Source organism: Callithrix jacchus, chromosome 2, assembly GCF_049354715.1.
Source record: "Callithrix jacchus isolate 240 chromosome 2, calJac240_pri, whole genome shotgun sequence".
In the NCBI taxonomy this organism is placed as follows: Eukaryota; Metazoa; Chordata; class Mammalia; order Primates; family Cebidae; genus Callithrix; species Callithrix jacchus.
Genome location: NC_133503.1, coordinates 120,223,244 through 120,236,638, shown reverse-complemented (window position 1 = coordinate 120,236,638; position 13,395 = coordinate 120,223,244).

Genomic DNA, 13,395 nt, shown 5'->3' with positions numbered 1-13,395 from the left:
ATGTGTCGGGGAGCTGTCCTGCATATTTTTCTTGCTCTGCATCTCGAATTTTCTTTAGAGTGGGGAAGGACACCTCAAAAGCACTGTTGACATCATGATTTCAGAAAAGTGCACCATGCTTATTACCCTTTTCATGCTGAAGACTCTAGACTGCCGCAGAAGAGGCAAAATACTGGAGAGAAACCCCTGGGGGACCGGGAACGAGGATTGGAGGGGGTTATTTCAACCTTTGTGTTTATAGGTGAGGAAAGTGAGCCACCTAAAGTCAGGCCTCGGGAAATGCTTTCCCTGGCTCAAGGAGTCAAGGGCGTCAATAAATTGTAATCTAACTTCTTTTGGTTTGAAAATTAGCTGAGTGATTTGTAGTCACCTTTGGGCTCTATTGAGATATCAATTTGTTAAATAACAAACTCATGACTTTGTATAAGACTTTTTATCACAAATTTACTAAATGTGTATGATAATGTGTTTGAATTAATGTTGAATGGCAAAACCCGAAATTACTTTTGCACCAACCTAATGAATGAAAAGCATTTTAATGAGTCTGATGTCTCTCAGTGTTGACATTAGAGACGTTGCACTTTGACGTCTTTGCTAACTGTTACAACAATATCCATTTTAGGCACAAATAGCTGGGGTGCAGGGGGCAGAGCAGTGCTTTTCAGAATGTCTGAATATTTATACATGATAAAGCCTTTGAAGCTTGGTTTTAAATTGTTTTTCAAAGGGTATGTTTTTGGTTTTCTGGGAAGTGCCTCTGCAAAGTTTAGGAGTTTTGCATTGCAATAGTTTTCTTTTATTTGCAGGGATAGGCACTGTGCTTCCCAGTGCCACAAAAATAACTGCAGGAGAATACTTTGAAAAAAAGATTGTCTGAGTTGTTCTGTGTGTTGTTGCCCTCATGACACCCCTGTCTGTAACCATTTATCACTGAGACATTTTCTCATCAGCAGACAAAGGACATATTCCCTAGTTGATATGTAGGACTTCGGCTGCTTAGCCCTCATGAATGTTAATGGGAATACATCCTTCTTTCTGCCTATAGATTACTTTTCTTATTTTAATGTCAATAGACAGCGGAATTCGTGTGAAAGCCAAAGTAATAGATTTCAAGCACCTCTATAGGACCGATACCTGTATCCTTCATACAAATAACTTTCTCAAAGATATCTGCATGCTCTTGAATCATTATTTGTAGTTAACAAAGCTGCAAATAGTTAACTTTTTATTAAAATGCAAGAATCGGGTTATAATTTATTATTAGAATATACAAAAGAAGCAGTTAGCGTGAATTTTGGCCAAGGTCCAAAAAGCCAGCCAGTAGGAACAAGTATTTTGTCTTTGAGAAAAAGAATGCCCCCAGTGCTCAGCACAGTGAGAGGATTTTTAGTGTTTCAAAATCTCATCTGACAGTTTCTGTTAAAAGGCTATAGATGAAAGAATATGGAATATATGTTTTAGTCACTAACATTTAGGTTTTGTAAGTTGTCCCAGAGTAGAAGTTGTACTGAAGCGAGAGCGTAAATTGATGCAACCTGTTAGGCAATATCTATCAAAATTGGAAGTGGAATTGACTGAACTACTACATTGCTATGTAATTACCTTAGATTTACTTACAGATACATATGTGTAAGATTTAACAGATATGTTCAAGAATGTTTGCACAGTAATAGCCAAAATCTGGAAACATTCTAAATGTTTATCAGTAATTGACTGATACTTCTGGTACATTAAAACAATCTAATATTATACCTTGGTTCAAAAGAGTGAAGTTAATCTGGCATATGCTGCTTTATTCTTTCATTTACCTAAGAAGTTTTCATTGAAGAAAAACAATGCTTAAAAAGATAAATTCCCCTTACTTCTAGAGCTTGCATGACTGTAAGCATACAGAAGGATCTTTTAAATGTATTATAGTGTATTTTAGGAAGAAAAAAATAAAATAGGAGGTATGATGTTAATTCTGTGGAATAAAATTTTAAATATACATCTCCCATCCTACCCCCCGTACCCTGCTGACACACACACATACACATTCACACCCATATCTATCTATGCAGGGAGATGTATTTAATTTTTCCATCAGAAAAGTTACTCAAGGAATTTTAACATTGGCTAAAACGGACTAGATATGGCAGGGGAGTAGGCGGGAGATTTTGTCTTTTCCTCTTAGCACTTTCTATATGGGCATAATTTTTATTACTGCATGCTTTTATTATAATATTAAGAATTAACACATTTTATTTTTAGATAACTGGACTTGTTTATTCTGTAGTTAACCATCCATGTCTTAGTAATCCCTGAGTGTGTTTGTACTATGTATGCAAGTGATGAATGCCTGGAGAAAAAAACCAGATCAATTTTCTTATAAATCAAAAAATGAAAGGCTAAGAAACATTGAATTCTTTTTACAGTCCTTCTTGATTTTCCTCTGTCTGATTTCTTTCAACCCTGCTCTTTTACTCTCTGCTCCTTCCTGTTATTCCTCTTTCTATCCTCTTAGCAGCTTTTTCTGTCCGGTTTCTACTTTTCAGAAGCAGAACTAGAAAGAACTGTTGGACAGTAAGGAAATACTTAAACTAATCTCAAAAGAAGTTAAAATTAGATTATGGAGTGAAACTTTTAAAAAAACCTTCCTCATCTCTGATCTTCAAACAGCTTATGTAGAGAGAAAATTATTATGTCTCATCTCCTGAAGTTTTGGAAAAAAGAGACTGGGTGATTTGGATATGTTCTGCTAGCAGATGTACCCACATAACCTCTCTCGTTGCCTTTAATCCTGTGATTTTTAATCATAATGCTTATTATAATCATTATTTGCCATAACATGGATAAAAGAAGAGTCGCATATACTTCAGGAATCCATAGCTGTTTATAAATGCTAGTAATTAATTCATGGATGCTAAGCATGACTTGAAAACTATTTTCAAGTCTTCATCCATGCAGATATGATGAAAACTAACCTCATAAATACTATCCTTACACTCTTTAGCTAGGCGGAATGTAGGAAGGAATAGTTATGTGTTTATATTTAAGTAGACTATATAATTTGAAATGCTTTGTTTCCCATGGTCTTTATAATCACTACTGTCACATAGGCAAATCCGTGCAGGTGAATGTCCACAGAACCTGCATCCTGCTTGTTTTTATGCCTACTTACCCAGAGATTTAAGATAATAAGGCAGAATGTAATTAAGTTCACTAAACTAAAGGAAAACCTGAGGCATGACCCAGTCTATGGAATTGGGTGATGGTAGATAGTGATCACCCAGAAGTAGAGTGCAAGTCAAAATGGAGAACAGAGAGTGGACATCCAGTTCGATATCTTAGGGCTTCTGCAGAGCATTCACACAGACAGGAAAGCTAGGGAGTGGGGAAGAATAAAAGAAGAAAGGAAGAAGCAACAGCATCTTCTCTTTCTAATCTTGGTCTTTCCAGATAGAGACCACTTCTGTGACAATCTTCAGCTTAGTCAACACTATCTGACAAAACCAAGCAAGAAGTTCAAAAGCAACACTTCCACGCTCATATAAAGAGTAATAATGAGATGTACATACATACCTAAAATAAAGGCCAATGCTTATCTGACAAAATATACACAGAAATTATATCTCAACAAATGTTAATTAAGCAGCAGCTGTGTTTCAAATCCTGCTTTAAGCACCAGGGACATGCCATGAGCAGACAGACCCAGATCTTTGCCCTCTTGGAGCTTATATTCTTGTGGTGAATGATAAAACAAAATAAATAAATGAAATTGTGTTAGATGGTGATAAGTGAATGGAGGAAAACTAAATAGGGTAAGAAGCTGCAGTGTTTGGGGTTGGGGGAGAGTCTCTACCTTGTGAAAATTCCCTCTCCCTGTGCCTAGAGTATTGGAGGAACAACAAAGATGCCAGCATGGCTGGAGCAGATTGCCCAAAGAGGGAGCTGTAGGAGATGAGGTCATATGGAGCCAAACGGGATAGGACTCTGTCAGCTATTGCAAGGACTTGGGCTTTCACTCTGAGCAAGATGGGAAACCATTGGAGGGCTCTGAGCAGAGGAGGTTATCATCTACCTTTTAAAAGGATCCCATAGGAAAATTAGGGCAGCAGCAGGAGATCAGTTAGGAGGAAATTGTAGTAACACAGGCAAAAGGAAAGATGTCTCAAATTAGAGAAAAATACCAAATATCACATTGATTTGGATTAAAAATGCTTGATTTAAGAATATTTTTTCAAAGCCCCCAACTCTATGAGGATGCTCAATTTCAGTTTTAAAGATGTTTCTCACTAGTTTCTTCTTGCATACTTTGATTAGTGACTCTGTAGTAGGGCCTCTTTTCCCCCTTAATTCCAAATGAGCCAGATTTACCACTGTAGCAATTTGTTGGATCTAAGTAAAGTTTCCATTCTGGCCTCTCACCATGTTTTCTTCTATTTACAGTTAAGATTGAGCTGAATTTTTTCCCCATTCTTCCAAGCCTTAATCCTATCTGGCTTCTAAATCCCTTCAGAATTATTTGAAGCAAATAATGCCTGCTGATTTCCAAGAATATTTTACACTTGGACTTACTTGCTTGGTGGGGTATATAGCAAGCGTAGTGGAGGCTTCCTTCCTCTCCATGCAGAATAATGTGTTTGGCCATTATGTATACTGATCAATGAGCAATCTTAGTAAGAAACATACAGAAGCTCATTTCTTTTATTTGTTGTTTTGAAAAGTACTTATTTTTCTTTGGAGTATTTTTCAGTTTTAAATCTAATCTGTTATTTCGTAGACTAATCAATTTATACTAGTTGAAACTTGATGAACTTGCATTTTATTACCCTGTCCTCAAGATAATACTACAGATTTGGTTATAGATTGCATAACAGTATAAATTAACACCTGTTTTATAAAGATCTCTAAATCAAAAAAATAAAATAAAGATGTCTAATTCTATTGTTTCAGTCAATTCATTGAAAGATAAATATTACTACAACAATCCTCTAAGAAAAATTTCTTGTGTGTTATTCTTGGCTATGTGTAAGCTAATTTTTATAGGCTTTATATTTAATTCTGATTCAATAGAAGGCATTATATTTTAAAAGAATGGCTTTTCTGTATACAAATATTAGAACTGCTTTTAAGGCAAAGCCATAAAAGCATTGCATAGTCTATTCTAGTAAAATATATATGCTAGCACTTTTGCTTTATTTGGTTTTAGCAACTGAATGGGATAGCGTTTGGAAATGAATATGGTAAAAATACACAAAAGGATGTATAATAAATTCTTTTCTCCCCCTGCTCTGTGTTACCTCCTATAAGACTTATTCACCTTTTTCTCAATATCTGCCTTTGCTCATTAAAATTCTGGTTTTATAAAAACTACAAGTAGAGACTGCTGTTGCTGGTTGTATGTGTGTAACGAGAGCATTCAAATGCATTGTTAAAGGACTGGAAAACACCAAACAAGCAGATTGCGATAAGAATAGTAACATGAACCTCTTCCAACATTTATTAAGTTAAGGCAGTCTGCGCAAAACTGATATTTTGATAACTATACAAGCTGTGTTCAAAGTATGATCTGAGGACCCCTACAAATCCCCAAGACTCCTTCATAGGGCCCTGAAGTATTTTCACAATAATTCTAAGAAGTTATTTGCTTTATTCACTGTGTTATCACTTGCATTCAAGATATTCTTGTACATAGATGAGGCTGCAGGGAGCCTAATGGGATAGGACTTTGTTGGCCATTGCAGGGACTTTGGCTGTCACTCTGAGCAAGATGGCAAACAACTGGAGGGTTCTGAGCAGAGGAGTTCATCATTTACCATTTAAAAGGATTTCAGAGGAAGTTTAGGGCCACAGCAGGGAGATCAGTTAAGAGGCAACTGCAGTAACTCGGGCAAAAGGGAAGTTGACTCAAATTAGACAGGAACACCAAATACCACTTTAAAAATGTTCCTTGATTAAGCAGTAAAATACATTTATTGTATTAAATCTCAGTCCTGGAGTCTGGGCACAGTGGCTTACATTGGTAATCCAGCATTTTGGGAAGCTGAGGCAGGTGGATCACCTGAGGTCAGGAATTGGAGACCAGCCTGGCTAACATGGCAAACTCCATCTCTTCTAAAAATATAAAAATTAGCTGGGCGTGGTGACATATGGTTGTAGTCCCAGGTACTCGAGTGGCTGAGGCAGGAGAATTGCTTGAATCTGGGAGGCAGAAGTTTCATGTGTCACTTCACTTCAGCCTCGGTGACAGAGTAAGCCTCTGTCTCTAAATAAATAAATAAATAAATAAATAAATAGATAAATAAAGCTCAGTCCTTGAATATATGGCTTTTATCATTCTTTCTGATGAAATGGGAAATTGCGCATATAGTTCTGCTGCATGTCAAAGCAATATGGTTGTCTAAGAAAAAAATCTGGTGGCCTTGTTTGAGTTGGGAACTGAGCAAACCATTTTTATCAAAGGACATTATTTTAAATAAAAGAATGACAGGAAAACTACAGTTGGCTGGGCACAGTGGCTCATGCCTGTAATCTCAGCACTTTAGGAGGCTGAGGTGAGAGGATCAATTGAGCCCAGGAATTTGAGACCAGCCTGAACAACACTGGGAGACTCTCAACTCTACAAAAATTAAAAATTAAAAAATTAGTTGGTCATGGTGGTGCAGGCCTGTGGTCCCAGGTACTCGGTAGGCTGAGGCAGGAGGATTGCTTGAGCCTGAGAGGTTGATGCTGCAGTGAGCTGTGATCGTGCCACTGCATCCCAGCCTGGGTGCCCGAGTGAGACTCTGTCTCAAAAACAACAACAATCAAAATATGATCAATAACACTTGAATATTTGATGGACTTTATTTTTTGCAAATGAGCAAAATAAGCCAGTTACTTCCAGAAAAAAAAAAGACAGTAGTTGCTACCATTGATAAAACCCAAGTTCTCAAGCAGAAATTAGAATTTTAGAAAATGTTTATTGCCTTTATGAAGTTGGCAGCTTCCCCAAACTAAAAGGATTTTGTGATGAGATTAGTGGTGATATTAATTATGTGATTTTTCAAATAGCTTATATATTGAAATTTGTCAAGACTAGGAACATCTGCATAATTCAGGGAACAATATTTTCCAAATAAGTAATGCTAAATGCTAAAAAATCATGCACAGATCTGTGACCTGTGCTTTTTCCAAAGAAGGTTTTTGCAAACTTCAATATTTAAAGTGAAAAGAAGCAGCAGAAGGGAAAGCAAAAAAAAAAAAAAAAAAAAAGGATGGGTAGGCAATGAGGGAACTTGTAACTACTCTGATTAGCACTCAGGTGAGTCTACGTTTTACATGCATAATATCAATTACGCATTCCTCTTGTGCTCAGTAAGTTTACATTTTACATGATAAAGTAAGCCAGTAAAATGACAGCACTCTCTTTGGACAAAAAAGGAAGGCAGGTTTTCTGTTATCCCAGGCTTAACTTTGCCTTTGCCATAGTGACTTTGGGATCCTGAAATTCTTTTTCTCCTTCACAGCTTCAAATGCTACATTGCAATTTACCTTTAAGAAGCTATCATTGAGTCTTGGTATAGTATCAAAGATGAATACTCACAATTTTCTGAAAAACTATTAAAATATTTTTTCCTATTTCAACTATGTATCTGTATGAGACCAGATTTTTTCACCTACTTTAGCCAAAACCATATATAGTAACAAACTGAATTCAGAGCAAATACAAGAATTTACTGGTTATCAGAGCTAATGACTTTAGTAAAGATACAAGATAAACACAAAAACAATCACCAGTATTTCTGTACACGAATAACGAACAATCTGAATCTGAAAAAGAAACAAAGATTTTAATAGCATAAAAAAATACTTAAGAATATACTTTACCAAAGAGGTGTAAGTCTTGTACACTGAAAACTACAAAATAATGCCATGGGAAAATAAAAAATCACTAAAGAAATGGAAAAACATCATGTGTTGATGGACTGGAGGAATTGATATCATTAAGATGACAATACTCCCTACAAATATCTATAAATTCAATGTAATTCCTATCAAAATCCTAATGGCTTTTTAAAAAAAATTTTTTACTTTTTTATTTTTTTTAATTGCATTTTGGGTTTTATGGTACATGTGCAGAACATGCAAGACAGTTGCATAGGTACACACATGGCAGTGTGTTTTGCTGCCTTCCTCCCCTTCACCCACATTTGGCATTTCTCCCCAGGCTATCCCTCCCCAGCTCCCCTCCCCGCTGTACCTCCCCCCAATAGACCCCTGTGTTTAGTACTCCCTTCCCTGAGTCCATGTGTTCTCATTTTTCATCACCCGCCTTTGAGTAAGAATATGCGGTATTTCATTTTCTGTTCTTGTGTCAGTTTGCTGAGAATGATGTTCTCCAGATTCATCCATGTCCCTACAAATGACATGAACTCATCATTTTTGATTGCTGCATAATATTCCATGGTATATATGTGCCACATTTTGCCAATCCAGTCTATCATCAATGGACATTTGGGTTGGTTCCAGGTCTTTGCTATTGTAAACAGTGCTGCAATGAACATTCGTGTGCGTGTGTCCTTATGGTAGAACGATTTATAGTCCTTTGGATATATACCCAGTAATGGGATTGCTGGGTCAAATGGAATTTCTATTTCTAAGGCCTTGAGGAATCGCCACACTGTCTTCCACAATGGTTGAACTAATTTACACTCCCACCAACAGTGTAAAAGTATTCCTATTTCTCTACATCCTCTCCAGCATCTGTTGTCTCCAGATTTTTTAATGATTGCCATTCCTAACTGGCATAAGATGGTATCTCAATGTGGTTTTAATTTGCATCTCTCTAATGACCAGTAATGATGAGCATTTTTTCATATGTTTCTTGGCCTCATATATCTCTTCTTTTGCAAAGTGTCTGTTCATATCCTTTGCCCTTTTTTGAATGGGCTTGTTTGTTTTTTTTTCCTGTAAATCTGTTTGAGTTCTTTGTAAATTCTGGATATCAGCCCTTTGTCAGATGGGTAAACTGCAAACATTTTTTCCCATTCTGTTGGTTGCTGATTCACTCTAGTGACTGTTTCTTTTGCCGTGCAGAAGCTGTGGAGTTTGATTAGGTCCCATTTGCCTAATTTGGCTTTTGTTGCCAATGCTTTTGGTGTTTTAGTCATGAGGTCCTTGCCTACTCCTATGTCCTGAATGGTTTTGCCTAGATTTTCTTCTAGGGTTTTTATGGTGCCAGGTCTTATGTTTAAGTCTTTAATCCATCTGGAGTTAATGTTAGTGTAAGGTGTCAGGAAGGGGTCCAGTTTCTGCTTTCTGCACATGGCTAGCCAGTTTTCCCAACACCATTTGTTAAACAGGGAATCCTTTCCCCATTGCTTGTTTTTGTCAGGTTTATCAAAGATTGTATGGTTGTAGATATGTTGTGTTGCCTCCGATGCCTCTGTTTTGTTCCATTGGTCTATATCTCTGTTTTGGTACCAGTACCATGCTGTTTTGATTACTGTAGCCTTGTAGTATAGTTTGAAATCCGGTAGTGTGATGTCCCCCACTGTATTCTTTTTGCTTAGAATTGACTTGGCTATGCAGGCTCTCTTTTGGTTCCATATGAAGTTCATGGTGGTTTTTTCCAGTTCTGTGAAGAAAGTCATTGGTAGCTTGATGGGGATAGCGTTGATTCTGTAAATTACTTAGGGCAGTATAGCCATTTTCATGATATTAATTCTTCCTAACCATGAACATGGAATGTTTCTCCATCTGTTTGTGGCCTCTCTTATTTCATTGAGCAGTGGTTTGTAGTTCTCCTTGAAGAGGTCCCTTACGTTCCTTGTGAGTTGTATTCCTAGGTATTTTATTCTTTTTGTAGCAATTGTGAATGGCAGTTTGTTCTTGATTTGGCTCTCTTTAAGTCTGTTATTGGTGTAGAGGAATGCTTGTGATTTTTGCACATTGATTTTGTATCCTGAGACTTTGCTGAAGTTGCTTATCAGTTTCAGGAGTTTTTGGGCTGAGGCAATGGGGTCTTCTAGGTATACTATCATGTCGTCTGCAAATAGAGACAATTTGGCTTCCACCTTTCCTATTTGAATACCCTTTATTTCTTTTTCTTGCCTGATTGCTCTGGCTAGAACTTCCAGTACTATATTGAATAGGAGTGGTGAGAGAGGGCATCCTTGTCTAGTGCCATATTTCAAAGGGAATGCTTCCAGTTTTTGCCCATTCAGTATGATATTGGCTGTTGGTTTATCATAAATAGCTTTTATTATTTTGAGATACATTCCATCAGTACCGAGTTTATTGAGGGTTTTTAGCACAAAGGGCCATTGAATTTTGTCAAAGGCCTTCTCTGCATCAATTGAGATAATCATGTGGTTTTTGTTTTTGGTTCTGTTTATGTGGTGAATTATGTTTCTAGACGTGCGTATGTTGAACCTGCCTTGCATCCCTGGGATGAAGCCTACTTGATCATGATGGATAAGTTTTTTGATGTGCTGTTGCAATTGGCTTGCCAGCATTTTATTGAACATTTTTGCATCTATGTTCATCATGGATATTGGCCTGAAGTTTTCTTTTCTTGTTGAGTCTCTGCCAGGTTTTGGTATCAGGATGATGTTGGTCTCATAGAATGATTTGGGAAGGATTCCCTCTTTTTGGATTATTTGGAATATTTTCAGAAGGAATGGTACCAGCTCCTTTTTGTGTGTCTGGTAGAATTCGGCTGTGAACCCATCTGGACCTGTGCTTTTTTTGTGTGGTAGACTCTTGATTGCTGCCTCGGCTTCAGACCTTGTTATTGGTCTATTCATAGTTTCTGCTTCCTCCAGGTTTAGGCTTGGGAGGACACAGGTGTCCAGGAATTTATCCATTTCTTCCAGGTTTACTAGTTTATGTGCATAGAGTTGTTTGTAGTATTCTCTGATGATGGTTTGAATTTCTTTGGAATCTGTGGTGATTTCCCCTTTATCATTTATAATTGCATCTATTTGGTTGTTCTCTCTTTTCTTTTTTATCAGTCTGGCTAGTGGTCTGTCTATTTTGTTGATCTTTTCAAAAAACCAGCTCTTGGATTTATTGATTTTTTGAAGGGTTTTTCGTGTCTCAATCTCCTTCAGTTCTGCTCTGATCTTCGTTATTTCTTGTCTTCTGCTAGGTTTTGAGTTTTTTTGATCTTGCTCCTCTAGCTCTTTCAATTTTGACGATAGGGTGTCAATTTTGGATCTCTCCACTCTTCTCATATGGGCACTTATTGCTATATATTTTCCTCTAGACACTGCTTTAAATGTGTCCCAGAGATTCTGTCTTCATTCTCGTTGGTTTCGAAGAACTTTTTTATTTCTGCCTTCGTTTCATTGTTTATCCAGTCAACATTCAAGAGCCAGTTGTTCACTTTCCATGAAGCTGTGAGGTCCTGGGTTAGTTTCTGAATTCTGAGTTCTAACTTGATTGCCCTAGGGTCTGAGAGACTGTTTGTTATGATTTCAGTTGTTTTGCCTTTGCTGAGGAGTGCTTTGCTTCCAATTATGTGGTCAATTTTAGAGTAGGTGTGATGTGGTGCTGAGAAGAATGTATATCCTATGTATTTGGGGTGGAGAGTTCTGTAAATGTCTTTCAGGTTTGCTTGTTCCAGGTCTGAGATCACGCCCTGGATATCCTTGTTGATTTTCTGTCTGGTTGATCTGTCTAATATTGACAGTGGAGTGTTAAAGTCTCCCACTATTATTTTGTGGGAGTCTAAGTCTCTTTGTAAGTCTTTAAGAACTTGCCTTATATATCTGGGTGCTCCTGTATTGGGTCCATATATATTTAGAATCGTTAGCTCTTCTTGTTGTATCGATCCTTTTACCATTATGTAATGTCCTTCTTTGTCTCTTTTGATCTTTGTTGCTTAAAAGTCTATTTTATCAGAGATGACTATAGCAACTCCTGCTTTTTTTTGCTCTCCATTTTCTTGGTAAATCTTCCTCCGTCCCTTTATTTTGAGCCTTTGTGTATCCTTGCATGTGAGTTGGGTTTCCTGGATACAGCACACTGATGGGTTTTGGTTTTTTATCCAATTTGCCAGTCTGTGTCTTTTGATTGGTGCATTTAGCCCATTTACATTTAGGGTTAATATTGTTATGTGTGAATTTGATACTGCCATTTTGATTCCGGCTGGCTGTTTTGCCCATTAGTTGATTTAGATCCTTCATTTTGTTGATGCTCTTTAGCATTTAGTGTGTTTTTGGAATGGCTGGTACTGGTTGTTCTTTTCTATGTGTAGTGCCTCTTTCAGGAGCTCTTGTAAAGCGGGCCTGGTGGTGACAAAATCTCTGAGTACTTGCTTGTTTGCAAAGGATTTTATTTTTCCTTCACTTATGAAGCTCAGTTTGACTGGATATAAAATTCTGGGTTGAAAGTTTGTTTCTTTAAGGATGTTGAATATTAGCCCCCACTCTCTTCTGACTTGTAGAGTTTCTGCCAAGAGATCTGCTGTGAGTCTGATGGGCTTCCCTTTGTGGGTGACCCGACCTTTCTCTCTGGCTGCCCTTAGTATTTTCTCCTTCATTTCAACCCTGGTGAATCTGACGATTATGTGCCTTGGGGTTGCTCTTCTTGTGGAATATCTTTGTGGTTTTCTCTGTGTTTTCTGGATTTGAGTGTTGGCCTGCCTTGCTAATTTGGGGATATTTTCCTGGATGATATCCTGAAGAGTATTTTCCAGCTTGGATTCGTTCTCTTCGTCCCCTTCTGGTACACCTATCAAACGTACGTTAGGTCTCTTCACATAGTCCCACATTTCTTGGAGACTTTGTTCATTCCTTTTTGCATTTTTTTCTCTAATCTTGGTTTCTCATTTTATTTCATTGAGTTGATCTTCGACTTCTGATATCCTTTCTTCTGCTTGGTCAATTCCACTGTTGAAACTTGTGCATGCTTCACGAAGTTCTCGTGTTGTGTTTTTCAGCTCCTTCAATCATTCATATTCCTCTCTAAGTTATCCATTCTTGTTATCATTTTCTCGAATATTTTTTTCAAATTTTTTTTCAAGGTTCTTCATTTCTTTGCATTGATTTAGAACATGTTCTTTTAGCTCACAGAAGTTTCTCATTACCTACCTTCTGAAGTCTAATTCCATCATTTCGTCACAGTCATTCTCCTTCCAGCTTTGTTCCCTTGCTGGTGAGGAGTTTTGGTCCTTTGTAGGAGGCAAGGTGTTCTGGTTTCAGGTGTTTTCCTCCTTTTTGTGCTGGTTTCTTCCCATCTTTGTGGATTTATCCACCTGTCGTCTGAGTAGTTGCTGACTTTTCAATTGGGTCTCTGCGTGGATGCCCAGATTGTTGATGATGAAGTATTTCTGTTACTTAGTTTTCCTTCTACCAGTCTAGCCCCTCCGCTGTACGACTGCTGAGGTCCACTCCAGGCCCTCCTTGTCTGGGGTACACCTGTAGC